The sequence below is a fragment of the Dasypus novemcinctus genome, chromosome 22 (genome assembly GCF_030445035.2).
Source record: "Dasypus novemcinctus isolate mDasNov1 chromosome 22, mDasNov1.1.hap2, whole genome shotgun sequence".
In the NCBI taxonomy this organism is placed as follows: Eukaryota; Metazoa; Chordata; class Mammalia; order Cingulata; family Dasypodidae; genus Dasypus; species Dasypus novemcinctus.
In genome coordinates, this window is record NC_080694.1 from 61,817,160 (window position 1) to 61,833,011 (window position 15,852).

The following is a 15,852-nucleotide window of genomic DNA, read 5'->3' on the forward strand; positions in this document are numbered from 1 at the left end:
ACAATATTTCAAAATGTATGGTCTTTACTAAAGCAGGGGTTAGAATGCAACTTACGTCTTTAAAGATTGAATACCTCAAGTGAAAACATAAGACTTCATCTTAAGAAATTAGAAAAAGATGAGCAAATTAAAGCAAAGCAAACAAAATACAGGAAATAATAAAAATTAGAGTAGAATCAATGAAATGGAAAATAGATAAGCAATAAGGAAAATCAATGAAATAAAGAGATGGTTATTTTAAAAAGCCAACAAAATTGACAAAATTTTAAGTAGACTGAATGAGAAAAAATGAAAGAAGACAACAAATTAAGAAGATCAGGAAGGAAACAGAGGGCATCACTACTGACTGTACAGAAATTAAAAGTATCATAAGGGAATAGGATGATTAACTTTATGCCAACTAATCAGACAATTTAGATAAAATAGAAAAAAATCCTAGAAGACACAAATAATGGAAAGAAAATCAAGAAGAAATAAAAAGTACGAATAGAACTATAAAGAAACAAAGAAACTATATTAGTGATTTTAAATCTTCTAACAAAGAAAAACTCAGACCCCAGTTGGCCCAACTGGTGAATTCTATTAAACTTTTAAAGAGGGAATAAGATCAATTCTTCACAAATTCTTCCAGGGAACAGATGAAGAGGGAACACTTCCCAAATCATTCTTGAGGCAGTATTGCCCTGATATCAAAGCCAAATAAAAACACGACAAGGAAAGAAAACTACAGATGGATGTTCCTCATGAATATAAATGTAATAATGATCAAAATAATATTAGAAAACCAAAACAAACAATATATAAAAAAGATTATCCACCATGATCAGGTGGGATTTATTCCAAGGATGCAAAGTTGGTTTAACATCTGAAAATCAATTAATATAATACACCACATTAATAGATCAGAAACTACATAATATCTCAATAGATGCAGAAAAAGCACTTAACAAAATTCAACATCCTTTCATTATAAAAATTCTCAATAAATTTGGAATAGGAGGTGTATTTGCTTCCTAGATCTGCCATAACAAATTGCCACGTTTTCTCCCTGTGTCTCTGTGTGTCCTTTCCACTTCTTATTAGGTCACCATCGAATTTAGGGCCCACTGTAAACTGACCTCATCTAACTAATAACATCTGCAAAGACCCTATTTCCATCCCCTCATGATTTAGAGGTGGAATAAACATCACCATCCCAGGGTCCACAGGATTCAGGAATAAAATATGGATTAGAGTAGACTTACTGATATTCTACCATGGAACTATTGTGACTCTAGCAATGGAAGAAACTGTATCATTGATGTGGAGACAGTGGCCATGGGGAGTTGCTGGGGGCAGGGAGAGGGAAGAAGAGGTGTGATATGAGGGCATTTCCGGACTTGGAGTTGTCCTGATTGATATTAAGGGACAGATGCAGGACATTATATATCCTGCCGTAACCCACTGAATGAACTGGGGGAGAGTGTAAACTACAATGTAAACTATAATCCATGCGGTGCAGCAGTGCTCCAAAATTTATTCACCAAATGCAATGAATGTGCCACATTAATGAAAGAGGTTGTTGATGTGGGAGGAATGGGGTTGGATGGGGAGTGGGGTATATGGGAATCTCTCATATTTTTTAATGTAACATTTTGTGTATCTATGTTTCTTTAAAAAAAAGACAATAAAAATTTGCTAAAAAAAAAAAAAGACCCTATTTCCAAATAAGGTCACATTCTGAGGTTCTGTGTGGATATTAATTTTGGGGTCCACTATTCAACACATTACAGAAGGGAACCTCATTAACCTGATAAAGGGCATCTATGAAAAATCCACAGCTAATATAGACTTACTGGTAAACTACTGAATGCCTTCTCCCTAAGATTGAGACAAGCAAGGATGCTACTCTTGCCACTTTCGTTCAACGTCGGACTATATATTCTAACCAGGGCAATAAGGAGAGAAAATAAATAAAAAGCATACAGATTGGAAAGTAAGAAATAAAACTATTTATCTTTACCACAGATGGCATGATCCTATGTGCAGGAAGTTTCAAGGAACTCACACACACACACAAAAATAGAAAAAATAAAAGACCAGAAAGATCTCTAGATACATAATCAAAAATTAATTGCAAATTTAAAAAAATACAATTGCATATCTATATAGTAGTTGCATAACAAACCAACTCAAAGGTAGTGCCTTAAAATACTACGCTCAAATGGAGTGTCTTAAAACAATAATGATCATTTTTTAAATTACGATTTTACAATTTGGTCAGTGCTTGTCAGAGATAACTGGTCTCTACCCCATGGGGCGTCTGCTAGGGCTGGAATACCTGAGGTGGTATTTTTCATCACCTCTTTGATGCCTCAGCTAGAATGGTTGGAATCTTTGAAGACTGGACAGGAATCTCTCTCCATGTGGTTAGCTTGCATCTCCTCAGTGTCTCACCATCTCTACGCATTTGGACTTCTTACATAGAATTTGGCTTATCCTGAAGGTAAAAGTGGCAGCTGACAGACTTTCTTAATGCCTTGGCTCAGAAGCCCCAGACTGTTCTTTTCATTGCATTCCCATTGCTCAAATGAGTCACAAAGCCAATCCCGATTCAGGGGTAGTGGGAATAGCCTCCATTTCTAGATGGGGACGTTTAAGGATGCATTGCAGAAGGCAATGTGGGGTGAGAGATCTTGCTGCAGCCATTTTTAGAAATACTATCTACCAGAGATGTCGACATACACTTTACCTACAAAAAAGTGTGTGGATACAGTTCACAACAATTTCCTATGGCAAAGGTCACCTTTCATTTGAAAACAGCCTCAACTCAATAAAATCCTATATTGACCGGGAATAGAGATAAAAAGATTGAATTAAGGTGCTAAATCTGTTAAGAAACCATTATCCAAATCTGGAAAATAAGGCAAAAAGATTACTGAGTGCACTTCCAAAATCATTCTAGAGCACTCTCGGTTAATGTAACCTTTTGGTTACTATGTACTATTGGTTAAGGCATAGACTGTAAAATTACATGTTAACCTGTAGAAGATTGATAAATTTCTAATGATTTTTGCCCAGTGGAGATGAAATTAATTACTGCCTTTCAGAAAAAATGGCTCCAATGATTAGTTTTTATTGCCCTGTAGGACAATAAGGTTTTACTCAAATTTGCAGTGTTATTTGAGCATTCTTATTTACTCCCTGACTATATATTTGCCAATCTCTTCTATTCTAATTTGAACCAGCTTTACCATTCTGCTCATTTCCTCTCCAACGATTTAAATAAATATTATACAACTACTAATGTTTGTATAAGAGCTATACTTTAAACCTTCTGAAGATTATACTTTGACACCTCCAAGACACTCTGATGCCTTAGCAAGAGCTATGACATGAGAAGGTATCCAACGTTATTTTCTAGTGCTTTCCTGAACGGGGCCTCCCTCCCCTTCCCAGAGACCGCTCTGCAGGTGGAAAATATCCAGATATATGCAAAACACATTTAGGAATCCAGACCTCTAGAGAGTGTTCTCTGTGCTCAGCCTCATTCAGCGCATCTTTTATAACATGTCCCGGTGCAATGCTCATGCTTTCAGGTTTGGGATAATCCTTAGAGTTAAGAAAATAACTCCAAAGTTCTCAACTCCGTTCTCCCTCTTGAGGGGTGAGGGGTGAGGGGTGGGGATCGTGTGTCGACCTGAGATGAGAGCTACGTATTTTTAAGTCAGAATCTACCTACCTTCTACCCACCTCGCACACAACACCATGCATATTCTTGCAAGCTTGTTCAACAGATTCTGGTTATCGCTCTTTCTCTTCCACACTCAGGGTGTTATGAACGCCCGAGATTAGATTTCTAATTCTCAGTTGATAAAAGCGGCTTGTGTTTCCTAGTTTTTGGTTCCATTAGGATAAAATTAAGTAATCGTATTTTATTTTTCCCCAAGCCGAAGCTTTAATCAAGATCAATTTCCTTCGTGTTCCCTCAAATGGAGTTAAAAAGGATGGCCCTGTGAGAAATGAGGGGGTCAAGTTAGGAAAGGATACTTATCAAAGGTGTGCTTACAGGACAAGCTTGTGTGAGGATAAATCCACAGGGACATCACTGCCTGAGGTTGCGCGGATTCGAAGGACAGGCGTAGTGATACAGGACTAACGAAAACAATGCTCCAGGTGAGGCTCGAACTCACAACCTCGGCATTTCCCGCGCCCATACCGCCTTATAAGTACCGCGCGCTAACCGATTGCGCCACTGGAGCGCCTTGCGCGCCCTCCCGGCCACCCCTTACATGGCAGTAATATCCAGCGAGTCGCGTACCGTCTCGGCGGCGTTCCAGTCGAGGTGGCCACGGTGGAGCGCCCTGATCCAGAGCACTGGCTTCGCGTGCAGACCCCACGGTGGACACACGTTCTTGACGGCGTGGAGGGTGCTTTGGTCGCGGAAACTTCCTTCAAAGTCGACCCGGAAAACTGCAGGAGACTCCGACGGCCTTGGGCACCCCCGGGAGGGCCCTCAGCGACCGCCTAGAGGGCGCGCGAGCCCCCGACCCCCCGCCCTGCCTCCCAGGTGCTTCCGCTCCAGGCCTCAGAGGTGAGAAGTGTACTGAAGCTACTAATTCGAAGAGCTATTTTCTATAGATACGTAGACCCCGAGACAAGCCCAGGGGTCTCCGTATGAGTGAAGTGTGTAGGGGACTCGACATTGGTCCATCTTTCCTAACCCTAATCTAGATTCCTGATAGAATTGAGTGCTGATACCCTAAGGCGTTCGCGTGTGTGTTGAATTAACTTCTCTCCTATGCATCTGGATGGGACTTAGTCGATTCAATCGTCTTCAGTGTTCTGGGGCTCAGCTGTAGAGCCCTGGTGGAGAAACTTGTGTCCTCTAGCACACGGACTTCGCCCACCGTGTTCCAAGCTAGACCACGCTTTTGGGGGGAGATTAATCCAAGAGGCTAGGAACAGTGGGCTTCCAAAGTGTAGCCACCAGATCAGCAACATCACAGGGTCCGGACTGGAGCCGGCTGTCTGATTTAACACGCCCTCGACTGGATTCTGGTGCTAGCTAAAGCTTGAAAACCACTTACTGGGCTAGCCTCGACTCACCTCTTGTGAGGCGCGGTCCGCCCGCGCGCGCCTGCGCGGAAAAAATACCGAACGCCGAGCCCAGGAGCAGACAACAGGGAACCACTGAGATGACAAACCTCCCAGGTTCCCAGAGCGTCGAGGCAAGGGGCGAGAAAAAGGGGTGGATCTTCGTTAGGGGCCCTCATAGCTCGGAGGACCGGAGATTAACGACCGGAAGTTGGCGGCGCTCTTGCGCATTTCCGGGCGCGTCTCGTTTGGTCACTATGTAAACAGAAAGCTTTAGCGCTTTGTAATTGCGAGTTGCGGTTCTAGTCGTGGTAAACCGTAGAGGCCAGGCGGCTCGGAGTGTGTTAGCACTCTGCGGGGTCTGTACCCAGGCTTAGCCCCAACGTCGGGAAGCGCCGACTTCGTCACGGACCCGAGCAGAGACCGCAGCCGCGAGTCCACTCTCGAGGCGCGGATGAGAGATTAGCCGTTACCTCCACTCGCTACTACTTTCTTCTTACGCGGTTACTACTTACGAATCGGGCTCACCTGCGGGTTAGCTTCTACCGAAACTGACAGGAATCCATGCCGGAACCTGCCCTGTCTCTTCCTAACTTTCAAGTCGTGTTTGAATTGTAAGAATCCAAGAACCAGTAGGACCCTTAGAGACCACTCAGTCTAGTGTTTGTTATCCCTCTCTGTACTTCAGAATAACCTGAGGAGCGGTTTTAAAAAAAAATGCCGAGAATCAGTGATTCAGATTTAATTGGCCTGAGGAGAACCCTGTTGTGATTGTTTTGGTTCTGTTTTGTTTTTGCTCCCTTGAGTGATTTTATGTAGCCGGGGTTGGGAATATTTGGTCCAGTCTCACTCCTCTATTTCCATTTTACAGAGAAGAAAATTGAAGCCACCGCTGATATCTGGAACTGGAGCTGGAAGTCCAGATCTCCTCACTTCTTAAGCTTAGTGATTTTTTCACACGCAGTTGGCTATTTCCCCCGTGCGAGTTGGGCTTGTTTGTGTTTCACATCCCTCCCTCTCTTCTCCCACCCTACACTATTTCCATCTTTCATTATCTTCTGGATTGTCTCCCTATCCCAAGTTCTTCACCCTCTAATCTATCCTTTGCATAGTCACCAGAATAATCTATAATCATTGCTCTCCTTCCCAAACTTCCGTGGTTCCACGGGTCTTACCTTTCCTGTCATTCTTGAATGACCTCTATGATCTTTCTCTCTAAAAGGTCTTCTAGTTAAAAACTGCTGCTTTAATGTGGCCCAGCTCCAGCCACTTGGTGCTATTTGCTTTTACCTGAAAAGTCCCTATCCTCTCGTCATCATTTTTCTTCCATAATGTCTTTTCCCACACTTTGAGTTGAGATCATTTCCATCCTAAAGACCAAACACAAATCCCCAACTCATACATGAAAGTTTTTCACCCCCTCCACTATCTGAACTATAGAAATATAGTTTCTCTCTTTAAATGTCCCATAGTACTTTAAAACTTTCTTGTATCACATTCTTTATTACATTTATTTTACATTGATTTATTTGTTCATTCCTTTAACTGGATGTTTTTACTCTGTGCCAAGTGCTGTGCTGTGTTTTGTAACTTCTTTACTAGACTTTAAGCACCATGAGGGCAGAGCTTGAATCTTAATCTTTTTATTAACTGGAATGCCTTATATTAGATGTTTGGCAATGCTAATATACCATTGACCTGCTTTTTTATATATCTTGTGGTGAAATATTCTCTGAGGTCTTTCATGTCTTGAGGCTTATAGGATATCTGCAGTTTCCCATTTCTGCCATGTCTAAGACCATCTTCCAACTTGTGGGATTTTGAGGGCTCATGGAAGATTCAAGGGAAAAAAAGAGTCATAACCTGTAATTTGGTTTGTTCCAGTATCTAAATATCCTTTGTTTTACAAAAGATGTGTACTTTGCCATGGTTCATAATTGTTGGTCCATAGGCTAGTGTTGGGCTGGCTGGATGTAACTTAGTAGGGATGAGCCCAGATCTGTTTTTAATGCCTCTTAGGGAATTATGATGATCACCCAGAGCTGAGAATCATGACACTTTAATAGTGTAGCCTTTGGAAAATGTCTGGCCTTCAGGTTCTCTACCAGTCTCACTACTTCAGCCCTCATCCTTTCCCAAAAAAGAAAATACACTAGCAGCAGTCAGCTCTCTCCTCATCCACGTGCTGCAGGGCCCTCTTAGTTCTTTGATCTTTTATTCTATGAAGTCTGCCAGAGGAAGGTAATACTTGGAGATTTGGGGCTGGTCTGAAGAAAAGAAATAACACCTCCTGGGTTTAGGCCACAAGGTTAATAATCAACTAATGCTTTGCTTTCCTTTCACCAGTTTTCCTGTGTGAGCCTCCATTTTGGACACGTATCTTGCATTTCCTGGGGCCCCTGAGTGTGACACTCATCTAGCATTTTCCATGTTTTGGACATTGTTTTCAGCACTTAGCTATATTGTCTCATCTAATCCTTGTGGCACTCCTAAATTGAAGGATAGGAAGGTTAAGTGACTAGTCCGAGCGGTCATACAGTTGTTAAGTTACAGATCCAGGAATGCTCACTACTGCATTATCCATCACAAAGTCCTATTAGCTTTACATCCAGATATCTAGAATGCAAACACTTCTCACCATCTCCATTGCATCAGCCAGTAATCTTATACAGCTCACTAGCTAATATTCCTGCCTCTACACTTGCCTGCAGCCACGTTTCCTCCTTCACACAACAACCTGCATAATCTTTCTAAACTATCCATCCTGTACTTAAACCTCTTCCTAATACAACCGAAAGAAAATCCAAACATTACCATCACCTATATAGCTATTTATAATCTGGCCCCTGCCTACCTCTCTGACTTCAGCTCCCTCAGATCCTCTTTGCTGTGCTCTAATTGACCTCTTTTTCTTCTCAAATACTTTAAGCTTGTTCCTAGCCGGGCTTTTCACCTGCTGACAGAAAACTTCCCCCAGCAATCACATGGCTGCTGTTTCTGTTTAGGATTCAAGTCAGACACACCTTTTCATAGAGGCCTAATCTGATTGCTATAGCTAAAATAACTCCTAGTCTCTTTAGAACACTTCTGAGAACTAGAACTTATATTTAAGTATATATTTATTGTGTTTTTCCCACCAATGGAATTTAAATTTCTTGAGGATAAGAATCACCCTTTTTTTTACTCCTGTATCTTCAGCCCCTAAAATATTTGTTGACTATTAGCTAGCTGTTTACTTCCTGAAAGTTTTGATGTTTCTGTTTAATCTAAGTGCCTCAACATTTAGTATTTGTATGTTTGCTCTCTTGTAGTAACTTAAAAGGAAATTTGCTCATTTCTTCAGATTTGGTCTACTATTCTTTTATATATATATATATAAATATATATGTACATATATACACACACACATTCATATAACCTATATATGGTCTTTATTTAAATATATGTAAGAAAAATACATGCTTAGGTCTGTTCTCATGGAATAAAAAGGACATTTTTAAAGGACACGTTTTTTATAACTTGTAAGGTAGTTCAATCACATTTAAGTAGGTGCACAGAGGTTGCTGAAGGAAATGGTTTATGAAAAAGACATTCTTAGCATGTATGCTAGATGAGAACCATCTTGTAAATTTACCTGGAATAATGGCATCAGTCACATTTATGTTTGGCTAAGGACTCCAGCACCACTGGAAATGCGTGGGGCCACACATTTCAGCTGAATTTGTAAGTTTCATGCTCTTACAGAAACTAGTAGGTCAAGGGTAAGAGCACAGATTTGGAATCATTTAAACCTAGGTTAGAATGCCAGCCCTGCTTCTTACTAACCAAGTAACTTGGGCTACAGTTCCTCTGTAAAATGAGCTTATTTTATTTAAATATTAGAGTTTCTGTGAAGACCAAATGAGCTAATCTGTATAAAATGTTCTCATCTAGCAATAATAACTGCTTGGTAAATGGTAGCTATTATTTTTTTTCCATACTAGTAATTGTGCCTCCACACTTATTTTGTATACATAAAACTCTTCCAAGTCTTGGACATTAAAAACAAGAAGAATGAGACACCATATATATCCTATAAGTGTTGCCAGCATACCTGAAGAGATACATGGTAACATGACAATTTGCCAAGATGATAATGTTGCAAGTAAACACTACATTTCTGTTCAGGTTCACAACTGCTATTTCTAAACAGAGCTATGTCTCTAAGAGAATTCCACTTTTGATCAGCCCTTTTAAAACTTTATTTGTTAGTGATTTCTCATGTGTAAGACTAAATCTCAGAAAATTTATTTTCTTGCACAAAGTTACCCAAACTTTCTATTTTGGAAGTATTAAAGCTACAGAAAAACAGAGTTCACTGAACACCTATATTCTTTTACTTAGATTTATCCATGTAAATATTGTGGCAATATTTGCTTTGCTTCCTTCTCTCAGATGTTTTTTTTTTTTTTTTTGCCTGAGCCATTTAAAAGTAAGCTGCTTTCCTCATGATACGTCATTCCTAAATATTTGAGTTCATCTTACCCAAGAAATTTATCATGTACAACAGTATTATCTAATATAAGTTAATATTTATATTTCCAGATTGTCCCTAAAATGTCCCTTAGAATTTTTTTTTTTTTTTTTTGGCCAGGAACTAGTCAGGGATAGCATATTGCATTTTTATTGAGTCTTTAATTCTTTAATCTAAAACAGTCCCCTTATTATTCTTTTGTCTTTAATGGCCTTGATACTTTTGAAGAATTCAAGTCAGATGCCTTAAGAAATGCCCCCACAGCCTACATTTGTCAGATTGTTTCTCCTTTAGATCCAGGTTAAATGCTTTTATAAGAATGCTGCAGAGGTGGTGATGGGTGCTTCGTATTGCATCACATCAAAAACTGGACACTGCCTAGCTCTATTGAACCACTTGCTAAATGCAATATCTGCCAGAGCTGAGCTTTCCATTGCAAAGGTAACACTTAAGTAATCTCTGAGGTGATACTTTGAGGTCATTTAATAGTATATTTTGTTCAATAACTAAAGATAGCCTAAAAACAGCCTACTTTCACAGTTCATAATGTGGGTAAGAATGATTTTGTGAAAAAATTAATTGTATATACACACATATAAATCTAATAGGTCAAAAATGTAAAACACTTATCTTTTAGTGGGTTACCGTTAAAGCATTTGAAAGCTTGCAGTTTCATATGGTGCTGGGGAGCATGTTTACAGTCCTTGAGGCTTCACTGAGATGCATCAGGCTGGCTTTTAGAGGAGAGTTTGGGGCCTGTTACCACTAGAGCATCTTGGAGTTTGTCTTATTGGATCACTCTGCTCATCGCTATGTAATATCCTGGTGAAGAGCAAGGGGTGTAGTCTGTCCCACTATATCCTTCACACAGAATCAGTTCCTACTCATGTCTTCCTAGTCATTTCTCTGATTTTCCCATGTTCTCTCAGGTGCTCTTTGACTTTTTGGTGTATGAATATGGTGCGCATGCCCAGCCAGTATTAAGAGTTGGAGTGAAGGGCACAAGCGTAGCTTTGGGGGCACACCTGTGACAATGAGAGATAACCTGATTTTTAAATGATTGGTCAGCAGGATAGGATCCTACGCCCTGTTGGGGGTCGAGGTAACCTACTTATGATGTCACTAAACCTTCCAGCCAGTGGAGAGACAGGAAGAGACCACAAGGTTCTACTCTTGAGGAGAATGGGCTGCTGTGTAAAAGGGAGCTATAGAAAGCGTAGCGTAACCAAAGGATGAAAGCTGAAAGAATACTCTTGGAAAGTGGAAAAAGAAGGAAGATTAAAAGAAGAAATAAGAAACATGGTGAGCTGGGAACATTTACAGAAGACAGAAGGAAAAGAAAGGCTTGATTTGAGAGTAGAAATGATGAGGGGAATGCTGAAGCTTCAGGGCATCTAAAAAGTTTTACTTTTCTTGACACAACCAAGGAATGTATTTGGCATGTTATGTGGAGAGGTTTTGTCCCTCTTTCTGTTAACATATTCACGGAGATCCTCCCTCACATAAAGCACTGTGCTAAATGAGGTGGGATAGTTAAGAAGTCACGGCTGCTGTCCTCTAGGGATTTCCATTCAAGGTGAAAAGACCAGATATACACCCAGGGAAAGTTCAGTAACAGTACAAGGCTGTGGATGATTGTGTACAAGTAAGTGGTCCAGACAGGAAGCGGAGATGCGAGGCGAGAGACCTCAAACCTCGCTGGGGAAGGTGACCTGGAGAGGATTTGTTCAAGGCACGAAGAGGAAGGAGAGCCCTACAAGCTGAGTCTAAGCAAAAGCAAGGAGGCTGGACTTGGGGAGGATTTAAGAATGGGGAGAAATCCCAGAGGAACTAAGGAAATCTAACTCATTTACCTTCCTTTTGTTTTTTTTTTTTTTCAGTCAGTGCCCTTTTGTGCGAAATGTGGGATAATTAGACCATATCACGTTCTAATCCTCGCCTGCGCTTTCACGGGCACTGCTTTTCTGTGGTGGGCCTTCAGCCTCTCCACCTGGGTGAAGATAGAGCTCCCAGGCAGTTCCCAAACCCTGTTCAGTGCTCTCTTTGCGATTTGCAGTGATGAGATCGCATGCTGGACTCCTCCCTCAACATCAAGTAAGTTTGACCTTGCAAGGGAGGGCCCAGGCTAACCCTGTCCCTTCCAGGAATTCTCAATCCTCATTTTCTGCCCCAGCATACCCGAAGGAAACAATTGTACTCACACCAGTAAGAATGACTCATTTGGGAACGATTTATTAACCCAAGGATCAGGCCCCTCTAGGGATACCAGTCCAGGTAGAATCACTGTTACCAGCCTTTTTGAAGCATCCTTCTCCCTCTGTCCCCAAGATTCCCACGAATTGCTGCTGGCTTTTTAGTGCTCTGGGCACTCAGACCCGGAAAGGAAGGGGGCCCTAGAGAGAGCTGCTGGCCTCTCTGCCCTCTCCCTCCCCAATTCAGACTACTTCATATTTGGTCGAATTTTCATGATCAGCGCTCTTCTTCTCTCCTTCTTCCTGAGCTTTATACTTCTGGCCTTCCCTCAGCTCCTCCCTGATACCTGGAAACAGTACTTTGTGTCCACAGTCACCTTCATCATCATAGGTAAGGGACAGGAAGAAGGGGGTGTCCTCAGCGGTGTTGGTTGGTGGCTGGGGTGGTGTTTTACTGGCAGTAGCCTCTTGGAGACTGGTCAGGGGTTGCTGAGGAGAAGGAAAACCCAACAAAAGCAAAATGAAAGAAGCAATCAGGAGATGAAAGGACAATTTAAGGTCTTGGGATTTAGCCCTTAGGCCACAGACTAAGTTAACCAAAAGGGATATCGCCCTTTTTTCCTGAGTAACAGGTATCTTTGTGTTCCTTGCACTGCTGCTGCATTCTCTGTATATTTGGGAATCAACTAAGTTACAGAAAGAAGCAAAAATTACCTTTCTCTACCCCTATTTCATCCTTTCGTGCAGCACCACGCTATTTTTCTTATCTGGTGAGTATTCTTGAGACTTTGTGATTAACATTGGGGTAGGTCCTGAATCCAGATAAAAATCATACCTACGGCTTTGACTGTATTCTTTGAGCACTGTTAGTTGCTAGGCTTCCTTTGGGTACCATGACTTCTCATTTGCTCTTTGCAGCTGCTTCTGCTTTATAATGTTAGAATTTTACCTTTGTAGGCAGCAGACAATCCATTTCTCCTATGCATTTTGTCAGAACCATGTGTTGGCAATGGGAGAGAATTTATAAGAGAGTGTAATAAAGTAAGGGGTGGAGTAAAGAAATGGGATTGACAGAGAATGTCCCTAGACCACATTCTCATTTGTTAAACCTATTTGCAAACTGTAAATTTCTTAATAAATATCAAGTGTTTTAGTTATTATCATCTTCAACATCAACATTCTTTCTTCAGGAATTCTCTGCTTCTTCAGCTCCCATCGTTGTTGGCTTCGATGTGTTTTACTACGACCAATCCAAGTGAAACCCAGGCAAATATCAGTGACGAATGTAACAAAAACAGAAAGTACCTTGAGCAGAGATGGCTAGCCCAATCTCAGCAGTAATGACAAGGCTAACTTCGGGAGAGATGTCATGTCTAGCCTGTGAGTTAAGACTTCGCAACCATGTACAATCTTGCTTAGCTAGCATGTAAGACTGGAAAGAGGTGGCCTATTAATACTCATTATTCAGCTATGGATGGGGAGCCCAGAAACTTAGATTTTCACAAGAGAGAGGATAGAACTGGGGTGCATGGAGGGAAGTGGGTGAGTCTGCTTTGGCTCTTAGGGACTTGGAATGAAAACTTCCTTCTCAGCTTGAAGACTTCCCTACACCCACCTACCCCTCACTGGTACTCCTGGTCCCCTAATTGCAATTTTCTAACAGTAACAAAGCTTTCTCCACTTATGAAGTCTGAGTTTTGATAAGAATTCTCTGGCCCCTGGAAGTTGTTGAGTGGAATTTTTTCACTACCGGGTCATTCAGGACTCTTAGTGGCAGCTAAGAAAACCTTACCCTACTACCTTAAACAACAATAACAAAATAAGTTGAAAGATTCAGGGGTAGGTCACAGACTTGAAAGAAGTTCTGGCGGAAGCAGGGCTACTCAGGGGACTTTGGAGATTACAACCTGGAGCTTCTTGCCTTCTGTACACCACGCCCCTTCACTTCTTTTGGAAGCTTCTCTCAGAGAAGTTATAAAGCGACATGGTCTCTGGCAGTTCTGGGAAGAGGGCAGGGTTGGTCTTTCTCCTGCCTTCAGTGTATGAAATCTGAGAGAAGAGCTCTGACTGGCCACGCTTGGCGTGCTCCCAGCTGTGTCTATGGTCAGAGGCATGAGTCTGCACCAGAGAAAGCTGGAGGAGGAGGTGGAGGCATGGGCACTAGCCTCTACAAGGAGCCAGCTGGCAGTGACCATAAGGACAGTGTCTTCGTGCTTTGGTGGAGTTGTTTTTTTTTTTCCCTTCTGATGTCTGACTTGGTGAGGACAAGCTAACTGGGTTAATGTCAATGGCAAGGAGTTAAAGATTACGGAAGTCCTGTAAATCAGATTTAACAGTTTTCTTGTAGGAACTGAAATCAGAATTATTAAAATGAAATGCTGTCATTTCTCCTGGTTGGATGAGATTCAAGAGATTCATTTTTAACTATAAATATGAGGGGGGAATTGTAGGTTTGTCAGGAATTATAAAACAGCATGTTGAGACTGAATTATGAATCTTAGTGGAGCATGAGGAAGCTACAGAATTAGGTCAAAAAAGTTTTTAATTGGGTGAAACATATAATGATAACTATATTTTTACAGAAAAAAAATAGGCTATTTGTACTCAGACTTTTAAAGTTGAGTACAAGCTGTAGGTCAAATTACTTCTGTGATGGTTAGATGTGGACATATAGGTATAGCCTCATGTTTGTTAATGTTTGGCACAGCTCAAAATTCTAAAAAAAAAAAAAGGCATTTTTCAATATAGGGATGGGGTAGGGTATAGCAGCTACTACCCTTTGCCTACACCGCATCCAGTCACCAACACCCCCTCCCATTCCTCCTTTCCAATAGAAAAATGATTTTATTCACATAACCACCTCCACCTTGCCCTGTGCTTTGGAGGAGCTGGGTCCCATTCTCAACTCCAGAGGCTGATCTATTATAGTGGTCCCATCCTTCTTGACAGTGATTGGTTAAGGTAAGGGTATGCAATATAAATCTAGCCAATGAGATGTGAGGGGAAAATCGACTAGGGAGCACATTGGAGAGATTGTCCTCCCAACAGGAGATGTAAGAAGAGGTTTGCTTCTCTTCTAACTTTGTCTTCAGACTGAGAGTTTGAGGTACTGCCGGGGAGCCAGCGGGAGGATGAGGCCCATGTTAAAGATGGCAGAGCACAAAGATTTGAAGAACTTCAGTCTGGATGAAGTCATGGAACCACGGCATTAATTAATGATGTAACCTCCCTACCCTCTGGACTTAGGGTTGTGTATGTTAATAAATCCACTTTGCTTACAGTTGGCTGTTGTTTTAATTGTTGTGGACCTGTTGCTGAGCTTGCCGTTACTAGGGGAGGGGTCTTTGGGTTCAATATTTCATAAGTGTTATAAGCATTGCATGTTAACTCCTATCACTCTAGTTGTGAAAAACTCAAAGACAACCATAGACATGGTATGAAGAATGTGTGCCTGCTGTGCACTTGACTAACTGAGCTTTTTCAGACCAGCAGACTTCTTCACCATCAGCCACTAGCTCCAATCCCACTAACAAGCCTTATTTATTGCACTCTTGCCCATCTCCACCTTCATCCAGCCCTAAAGCTATGTTCAGGAAACTAGGACACTGCTATTGTATAAAGCTGTCCACTGCTCTTTCGTTTAAATACTTGGGTTGGGATCACAGACCTGTGATGCTCACTTAATCACAAGTTAAAATTTTCCTGATGCCTGCGGGCATTTTTCTTGCATAATCCATGACTCATGCATGCAAAATTTTAATGTGAAATGAATTCTGGTGGACACTGAGGGTGCTGCTCTCAAGGAATATGCATCTAGTGGGGAAGGCAGGTGAGCAGGCAGCTGTTTACAACACACTGGGAAATGCTGCAATGGAGGCGCGCGCCCCTCCCTGGAAGGACAAGGAACAGCCCAACCTGGAGAATTAACAGCCGATTCGGTTTACCAGCGTTTCGGTTTTTCCATCTGTTCACGCTAGTCCCTGACTGCGGGTTTCCTTCTGTTCTTGGACAGCTAAACCCTAAAATAACTCCAGGATCTGCTGCTGCCAGGGCCCTCACCACGAAGCCAGG

General features: G+C 41.6%; 1 long non-coding RNA gene and 1 other non-coding gene across 7 annotated transcripts; one reads left to right on the forward strand and one right to left on the reverse strand.

The window, feature by feature from the left end:
* Positions 1–4,147: 4,147 nt before the first annotated feature.
* On the reverse strand, positions 4,148–4,241 carry TRNAI-UAU (transfer RNA isoleucine (anticodon UAU)). The gene is made up of 2 exons: positions 4,204–4,241; positions 4,148–4,183 (listed from the first exon to the last, which is right to left on the reverse strand). It is a non-coding gene; the product is annotated as a tRNA-Ile (tRNA).
* A 1,097-nt stretch (positions 4,242–5,338) lies between these two features.
* On the forward strand, positions 5,339–15,061 carry LOC111766140 (uncharacterized). 6 transcript variants are annotated; one of them, XR_009182792.2, is made up of 7 exons: positions 5,339–5,690; positions 5,948–10,891; positions 11,470–11,683; positions 12,029–12,172; positions 12,414–12,551; positions 12,972–13,161; positions 14,874–15,061. It is a non-coding gene; the product is annotated as an uncharacterized lncRNA (long non-coding RNA). The 6 variants fall into 6 exon arrangements; XR_009182793.2 differs by having other exon boundaries at positions 12,063–12,172; XR_002798269.3 differs by having other exon boundaries at positions 12,090–12,172.
* Positions 15,062–15,852: the final 791 nt, after the last annotated feature.